The 9,693-nt window shown below is 37.1% G+C and overlaps 1 protein-coding gene across 2 annotated transcripts in view; it reads right to left on the reverse strand.

Moving 5' to 3' along the window:
- oxr1a (oxidation resistance 1a) overlaps positions 1 to 9,429 on the reverse strand; it is a 133,010-nt gene extending 123,581 nt beyond the window's left edge. Inside the window, exon 1 of one of the 2 annotated variants that reach the window (XM_055227528.1) lies at positions 9,268 to 9,429. The gene's annotated coding sequence lies outside the window, so the exon portion shown is untranslated. The remainder of the gene's footprint in view (positions 1 to 9,267) is intronic. The other variant, XM_033981697.2, reaches the window with a different exon arrangement.
- Between the last annotated feature and the right edge of the window lie 264 nt (positions 9,430 to 9,693).

The raw sequence follows: 9,693 nt of genomic DNA on the forward strand, positions 1-9,693 counted from the left end.
TACCTTACAACAACAATTCATTGCTGTAAGCTAATTATTATTTGTCAGTGAAAGAAGGATAAGAGTTTATCTCTTATAAACATTCATTCAGGAGTACTCAGATAATTCCTATATTAAAACATTTCCTCTTTCTATGAGTCATCGTCCCATTTGTCACAGTGTTATAAGGAGAATATTAAACCACAGGATTGTTAAAAATAAAACAGGCAATCTTTTAAAATCATTTCAATCTTTCAAGTGTTTTAGTCAAAATTATCACTGCAAATCAAAGAGAACATTAACTCTGAGGCAATAAAATACATTCAACAAGAGACCCATCACAGAATTTTAAAATGGCAGTTGTCAGCATAACACAAGCTGAATGCCAATTTGGATTGCACTACTCTAGTCATCACTGAGCCTCTATGCAATAATAAAGACTGAACTCAAAATGAATCATGTGTTTTAATGAATGGATGTGAGTGGTGCATCCTGCCGCTATATCTTTATTATTTTCCCCTTGTCTATTACTCTCTTTGCTTCATGTGAAAAGAACTGTAAAATATCCTCATATCAAAGTAACAATGATTAACAATACATTTGATACAGTCTAGTTAAAACGAATACCATCCAAAGTATTTTCCTCACTATCTGCCATGATATCAGTGTTAAAAAGGTTTGTGAAAGGTTGAATTTGACAGTTGTGCTCTTTGGTATGGGTTGATGTCTTTGAGCACTGCCGCTGGTGGTCCATCAGAGCAACGTCAGAGTAGAGTAGACATAATGATTAATACTATATCATGAAAATATTTAGCAGTATAAAGATGACATCTAAGTGTTAAGGAATAAGAGGCACCATTGTAAGTCAGCTCAAAAAAGCTCAAAGTAAATCAGAATTAAATAACCAACCAACCATACAAGAAATAAATTAGGCTAATAGGGATGTTGATATCATTCAGTTAATTACTGTTATAGCTTTCAATATAATCAAAAGTACTAAAAAGTTACATTGTGAGAATTTCAAAAGCAAATTCGGTTCAAACTATACTAAACCTTGATTACTTTGTTTGATTTCAAGAAGCTGGTCACGTTCTTTTAATGATGGTTATTGTGAATAAAAGTGAATTACACATTTGAGATTTCACAGTTGTTTTGGTGATGGTTTGTGAATAATTTTAGAACTGTAAGGTTTTCTTTTTACAAATACAATACACAAAAATTTGACATAGTGACATCCCTCAAGCAGACAGCAGTGCATTTGTAATATATATGGCAGCCTGCTAAATACTCCCATGCATTTGATGATGTGTCCTGTGCTTCATTAGGCCACGCCGGTGTTGGAGCTGAATTGTCTTGGGGCGTGCAGAGCATCCTGACAAACACTATCAGCACTGGAGCATGTAATGGTGAGAGGTGGACACAGTCACACAGAGGGACAGCAGGTAAAGCCCAAACTACCAGTCTGTGAGCTGCCGACCGGAAAACTGCACTGACACGGCTACATGACTGAGATGAGCTAAGCAAGGGGATAAAACGCCTGAGTTTTGTGTGTTAACTGGCAGTGATTAAAAGTCTATATTTTTTCGGTTAAGAAAATTCAAGTTGAAAGTCATTTTTAGTAAGTGGGGCTGTAAACAAATTCTTGGTGGACTAGAGACATGTCCTACCGATCGATTAGTGGACTAAAAGTACTATTAGGTATCGCTACATCTGACTACACATACACAGGAAGTACTAGGAAACAATATATTTATATCACGACAGATTCAAAATGACTTTAATCTGCCTTTTTACATATAAATACCAAAAAATACCAAATCTTCAACTAGCTTTATAATGTAAAATAAATAAATCCTTATAATCTACATAAAATGAATAGTCATGAATTTTTTATTTTTATTTTATTTTATTTTTTTCTATTAAAACATTTGGATGTGGCCTTCAATTTTAATTTCATGAACATAAACAAGACAGACTTTAAATAAGGGCTATTAACACAAAGCAAGTGTCACAACTCATCTTAAGTCTGACCTCTGCTCCAAACCACAGAAGATTAACCGCATACTGTTACATTACAAAGACCGAAGTATATGATATAAGTTAAGTTTGTGATAACAGATTGGTGTAAGAGGAAAAAACACCTTTTGGATAGGCTAAGGTCATAGAAAGAATACAATCGTTGGATCAGGGAGGCCATCGAGGGCAGGAAAGGCGCCCACCAGGCTGGAAATCCAATTGAGGGACTTGCCGACTTCCTCATACCTGGGTATGAGAGTGGGAGTGCAGATGGCTCCTATAGCTTTTTGGTACTTTCCCTAATTTGGATAAATGAGTGTTGAATTGCTATTTTATGAGGGGAGGGAGACTTTAAAAAATGTCCATACTTCACAGTAGAAGTCGTGCACTGCTGAGAATAGTACAATTTGCACTATTTTAGATGTAAGTGTTAAGTATTTTAAATGGTAATTCTAATGTGAGTGAAGCTGATTCAATGAATGAAAAGCCAAGAAATCAGCAGCTTATGGACCAGTCCCAGAGTGAAGCAGAGGAGGGTATTGATCAGGGTCAGGATTAGCCGGGCCAACATGCAGCTAAATCAGAAATAGCTATAAAAGTGAGACGCTTGGAGGAAAAATACAACACAACATCTGCTGTTTGTAAAGCCAGAGTAATATAAGAGCAAACACCAGACAATTTATATAGTACAAGATGTTTTCAAGAGTTCTGTTGTTTCCTGTATTGGTCATTATCAAAGGATCTAAAATGGAGCTCATTTGAACTTGCTTGATCATGCTTTCTATTATTTCCTTATTTTCAGCCAGATTTTTCTCTTTGGTGCTCCTACATTTCAAAAGGTAAAGTTTGATTAATTCAAGTAGCGTTCTTTGCTTAAACATGGCTAGTCTGCTATAATCACCCGTCACAAGTCAGTGGGTTGGCAGCATATTTGTTGTGTTCTGCTCAGATTAGCAGCTGAAGCATTCCTCTTAACAATTCATTATTAGAATGAACATGAAAAGTATTATTTAATCTAGAGCTGAGTCAGAAAAAGCTACAGGGGAGTATGTTCATTTATTCAGCCTTCTTTTCTTTTGGTTCCCATATGATGTCCCCTTACAAGTCATAATGGATGCCCTCTATATTTGCAGGTTTGGGACTAAGGCTTTAAGGCTAATTGCAATACTGGCTGACACAATAATCAATATATCGCAGTAACACAAAGTTCTAGTTGTTGTTTTTGTTTTTGTTTTTTGGGGGGGGGGCACGTTTTATTCATGAATCATGAGGTCATTAGACTTGACAGGCATGTTTTACTTTAACTGAACTTACTGTGCCAAAAAGCAGATTAGAAATATTGTTATTACAATTCAAAAACAAATAGCTTTTTTTTTTCTCTGTATTAGAGACAGATGGCTCAAATGTATGTCATTTTCTATGGAAAATGTTTGAATAAAACTTCTTTTAAATATGTAGTAAGCGATGTTAAATTATCTACAGTATGTTTAAATTTGCCACATTGCTCTGATCAGGGCTGGTGCTGCAGTGATGACTCACCTCACCATCCACACCCTGGTCCCCTGATCCTGTCCCTGGTTGTTCCATTGTCTTCTATCTCTTCCTTTACACCTCTTTCTTCTTCTCTCTCTCTCTGCTCTCTTTGGCCGTGCCCGGCAGAGCACGTAGAGCCTGATTGCAGCATCTTTCCTGAACTAATAGGGGTCACATTAGCCTGGCAGGAAACACAATGCTATTATGGAGATTCTCAGTCAATTACCAGGCACAGAATAAACAGTCTCCTTGTCGCTCCTGACTCTTGTATTCACATTGGGCTAATGGCTGTGGCGTGTGGCTAGTGTCTCATAAGCAACTAGTCTCTCTCAAACTCAAGGTCAATGTGGGCCAGTCTAGTTTGTTTGCACTGTGTAATGATGGGCCATGGTGAAAATTTGCCAAAAATCTAATGAAATCTAACTGCAATGCAGTTTTATTTATGGGGTCACTACAGCAAAACATCTGCCTCAGGGTGTAAAAATAAGGCAGCCTGAAGCAACATTTCTAACCAGGCTTAGGACTGCTCATCAAGTGACTTGTAACTTCCACGCATGAGGATAGTCACTGTAAGTGTGCTTTGGAATATTGTGTTAAAATTAGCCATATATTATTTTTCACAAACCCAAGGGTTGTTCAATGGTTCAATAAAGACTGAAAACTGTTCTGCCTAAAAATGTAATTATTCACTTTGTTCAACAAAATACCTGACTTTACCCAAATTTTATTTAGTAAGTCAAACAGAACAAAGCTTATGAAATTTTCAATGAATTCCTACAATGCGATCACCACAAGGCTCTTCCACTCTCTCAATCACATTAAAATACCTACGGATTTTATTGTCTGGTCTGAGTGATATTAGAATCCATGCTTACAGGAACAGCACTGCAAAGAGCCTCAAATATGGAGACCCATAAACGTTGCTCAAATTACCATTGCCACTAAACACAACTCGAGCTCTCAGTGACTATATTAATTTAACAGCTTTTATTCACTCACTCCAACACCAGATTAAAACACATTGTAAGTAGAGCGGAGGCATGCTGGCAGAATACTGTGGGAAGACCCTCATAGTAGTTTATTGTAATATGAGATAAATGTCTGTACCATCATGGGAGCATTGTGTGAGTGCCTCACGGTATTGTCATGAAAGACATTTGATTTTGACTTTTAAGGGCTATGTGGTCTTTATCTGCTCTATCACAACCTCTCAGATTCATTCAGATTACATAAAGTATTTGCCTGCCCCAGTATTTTTGATGCACTTTGATGGACGTATGATGGTGACCATTCTGGAAATGTTGGAATGCACACTTCAAATGTATCTCAAAATAAACTTTCCCTGTTTAAAGCTCTCTCTTATTGTTTGTACGTGCTTAGCAGCATGTTGGTGACAGTGGGAGCACTCACTCAGCCTCATGGCAAAGACAAAGCCAGAACACTGCCTGTAGTCGGGCTTTACACATTTGGACCATGGGCTTCTTTATGCTGTCATTTCACCTTCCCCACATTCAATTTGCTTTCACTCCATATCCCACAAAATGTGCAACTAAAGAGATTGCTGGTTAAGTAATGGCGTCACATTGTATAAAAGTTACAGAATTTCTGCGTATAACTCTAAATTGTAAATACATTTGTCAATTTGAGTCAGAGTGATTGGCATAAAAATCTGCAGTTGCTCAGATACTTCAGGACTGGATGGTGAACGGACTTACTATGGCAACACACACAGATAATAACATGATCTTTTTGCTTATTTGAACATATAGATTTAAATAGCTATTAAACCTCAACATTCAGATATGTGCAGAGAGCCTTCATTCAAAATGTTTGTCACTCTTTTAATAAATGCTGCAAAACTTTGAAACCATGCTTGGTCATTATAAATGGCTAAAGCCAAATATTAAATAAGGAATCTAGAAGATTTTTATAGTGATTACATTTTATTTAATATTAATTTTAACTTCAGTTCTTTTTAAACGTTTCTGGACCCATATTTTAACAATACTGTATTATTTCTTCCATGATGTACTAATTCTTTGCCTCCCCCTGTTTTGCTCTATAACTGAAGCAAAATCTCACTGTTAAAATAAATAAATAAATAAAATAAAATAATGTGACACAGTTTAAGAGCCAATCAGAGGGCTTTCAAATGTCATGTGATGTTTTTGTGCATGGTTTAAATCGATCAGGAGACAACGTACAGAGGAAAAGAGGGAGGAGATGATACAGGGTCAGTGGGCCTGGTTCCAGTGGCTTAGTACAGCAAATCCTGTGTAATCCTCCAACTACGTAGCAACAGCCAGTTTACTGTGTGTAGGTAAATCTAACACAAACAAACGCGAGCCAGACTCGCACCTTCAAAAAGCAATTTACGTCCAACTGCGACTGTGAATTGGTCATGGCTAACCTCTGTGTTCTCAAGATGTTTATCCTCCTAAGACTGGAGATTATGATCGTTACAAGGAGGATAACAGCTTTGGATTGAGACAAAAAATGTGGAAAGAAACAAAACACAAAGAAACAGCTTATTGCTCAAAAAAATGTGTATAAATTAGATTGGTGAAGGTTTAGGTGTGCATTAAGGCAAAAGGCAGTCACCTTTACTCTGTTACCTTTAATTCTGAGGTTTTTTGAATAAATATACTTCTATGAAGACAACAGTTGATGGATCAAATCAGAAAAGAATGAACAAGTCTCATTTTCTTTTTGCGGTTATTGTTTCATCCCTATTTTTATTGTCTATTTGTACGTCCATGCAGTTGTGTGGTGTGTCCCATTCCATACAAGCTGTTTATATGTTTTTGTTCTAAATTACTGTTTTTAATCAGATACTTTTATATTAAGCTTAAGGTTAAAGTACACTTTATTGTCCCCATAGGGAAATTTGTCCTCTGTGTTTGAGCAATTGTTCATTGCCTCTGGGGCAACTTGTCAGGAGCAGTGGGCACCACATTGCAGGGAATCATCCCCACGATCTTGCACTATAGGCTCCATCAGAACTACCTTGACTGAAGGATTTTACCATTTGTGCATATTTTCAGTTTATGGGAGTGCCCAGAGGAAACCAGTCAAACTAGGGAGAAACTTGCAGCCTACGCCCAGAACTCATAATGTTAGAAATTAAATTCCTGCAAAACACTTCAGTAGTTACTTGCATGATACATAATAGTAACATAACACATTTTGATACATTTTGTATCAATATTGGTATCGAAACTGAAAAAGCTGGATTGGTCCATCCCTAATTCTGTGCAAGACTATATATATATATATATATATATATATATATATATATATATATATATATATATATATATATATATATATATATATATATATATATATATATATATATATATATATATGTGTGTGTGTGCATATACTTGTTTGTGGTCACATAAACAGGTTTTTAAAGGCCAACTTCTACACACAAGTGATCCCTTCAATTCATTGAGCTCAGATAGACTGACACACAGTAAATATTCCACCTAACACCGCATAATGACAACATGTTCCACACAGCCTTGCTACTATGGATGAAACAGCTCTCATGGACCATGGGCCACGCTCATCAATTCTTTTTTGTTGTACGTTGTTCAGCATCCAAAATCACTTCAAATTCTAATAGTAAATATATGTTCATGTTTACATGACCATTGTTATTTCTCATATAAGATAAAATCCATTTGATTGTTTGAGCTTATCAGCATTTTCTCCCTGATCCCTATGTGACTGACATATTTATTTGGCATATGAGGTTATATGTTGGATGCCCTTCCTACAAATCTACTCCCTGAATTACATACCCTTGGAACTAGCAGAACAAATGTAATCATGTATGGATGATGCACAAAAGTAATATCAGTTGCTGTAGTTTAAATCTAAGAGTCTTATATAACAACCATTAAGCAATAATTATACATTAAACAAATCAAAATATGTGAATGAAACAAAACGCAACTCCAGGTATGTTTGTGATGAAGAACCAACATTATAACAGAGCATGAGCTTACATGTTCCAAAAGAAACATATTAACATATCTACCAATCAAATTTGCTTCCTAACATGTATGCATACTTTTCTAATAAATCAAATACAGTCTAGTTTTATTGACACAGATCCAAATGTGAAATCAATTGGTAACAGGGAGCACTGGCTGCTGATGTCAGGATAAAGGTTTAGTCAAGAGCAGCCAGAGCATGCATAATTTCATCATGAAAGTCATCATTCAAAGTGTCCGTGACTGTACCATCTCTCACAGCCTGACAGCAACCAGCGTCCATCTTGTTTATGTCAATGCAATATGACATTTTATCAACAAGTGATTATGTAATGAGGATGCTAAACTCAAAATAGGACTTTGGTATCGAAAATAGAAAATACAATATACAATATACAAAGAATTAATGGCCAGCAATGTGTCACCTCAGAGTATTAGAAACTCAACAAGATAGATGACCATTTGTAAAAACTAGTATATTAAACAATAATCAAAACCAAAGGTGAAATTATGTTGCTAATGAAGGCAGCATAAGGTGCATTTTTGTATATTAATTACGTGATACATGAATTGTGTAAGCTTAAGTGATATACGTTAGGATGATCTCAAAAGCCTCGTTGTGTATACATTATGAAATTGTAATTGCTAAAGTCCATAAGAGAGCTTTTGTGTGCAAATGAAACGTCTCCTCGGAGAATCTGGCTTGCTTCGCATAAGGAAGCAGAAAACCTACTCAGCAGAGCACAGAGTCTCTGGACATGTCCTCCTTCCTGAGCTGGATACTCAAACATGCTGACCACCTCTGTACTGCTACCTTTTATTAGGAAGTGTAATAAGAGATTAGTCTGTGGACAATACGCAGCCTCACCATGTTAGCCCTAAGGGAGTCTCATTGGGCACCTTATGGAGAGCAGCTATAACTTATTCCATTATGCAATACAGTTAATAGGCTTAGCTGCACGAGACTCAGCAGGGGGCATGTTTGGGCCGCACTCTGGTGACTCTACTCCTGTAGCACTTCTTTTCTCAAAGCTACTTTTGCTTGAGATTGAACTTAATATAGAAAATAACTACATAATAACAATAATAATGATGCCTAAATAATAAACTTCTTTGCTATACAGTAATGAAGTATAGTGTAGGCTTAATAGGTAGGCTACTCCATAGTTTTATCTTCATTTCTGATTCATTAATATTTTGTTTGCCATGATTTTCTTTACACTGTGTTATAGTAATATTTATTGTGTGCATGAACTTTTTAACTAACTTCTGAGTGACATAACTAACTTTTTAGTCATAAACCTTACTACTGTCCTACTTTGCTACATACAAAAACCATAATGCATAATACTTCTGATAAACCAGAGGCACAATTACGCACCACCACGCTGTTTCCTATAGTCTCCAAAATACACATGCACAAGTTCCGTTTGAGTATGAACACATCACCATGTCAGTACCAAAATAGCTCCCAGCTGTGTTTAAAGAGGCTTCACGGGCACCCTCGCTTCCCACCATCATCCCACTCGCATCCACTGGAAACGACAGCATCCTCCCATGAGAGTTGTTCAAAATATCCCGGACGCGTAAGCTGCAGCGACTCAATGGAAACACAACACTTTGCAAACATTAAATCTTAATAGGAAAAGGACTTCTCCGGCCAGTATCAAAATATCAGCTCTGATGGGGGTTTGGGGGGGGATACAAAATGACACAATAGCAGTAGGTTACTTACTTTCACAGAGACATTCCACTTAAAACCTCGCGCACAATCAAATCTGAAGTGGATTCGCGCTGGAGTTGTTTCTTCATCGGCCGTGCACCATAGCGGGATGTTGTACACAGAAGCAGACATGCGGAGTCATTTGACCTTCTCCCAATAGAAACTACCATTCACGGGACGTAGGACGGGGAGGAGCGGACCATACCAAATCCGAGAGCCGGCGAGGCGAGGGGGGTGGGCAGGAGGAGGAGTCATCCAGCGGTGGGCTCGGACGTAAAGCGGAGTCAGCGATACAGAGATACAAGAGATGCACTGTACATTGAAAAAGTTAAGATCAGCAAATTATCTTTTTATTTTTATAATTTATATGATTTTGCCTTTTAATTGGCGAATCCCGATGCTGCTACTACCCCTGCTGTCGGAGCCTATACAGTGCAG

This window comes from Periophthalmus magnuspinnatus, chromosome 16 (assembly GCF_009829125.3).
Source record: "Periophthalmus magnuspinnatus isolate fPerMag1 chromosome 16, fPerMag1.2.pri, whole genome shotgun sequence".
In the NCBI taxonomy this organism is placed as follows: Eukaryota; Metazoa; Chordata; class Actinopteri; order Gobiiformes; family Gobiidae; genus Periophthalmus; species Periophthalmus magnuspinnatus.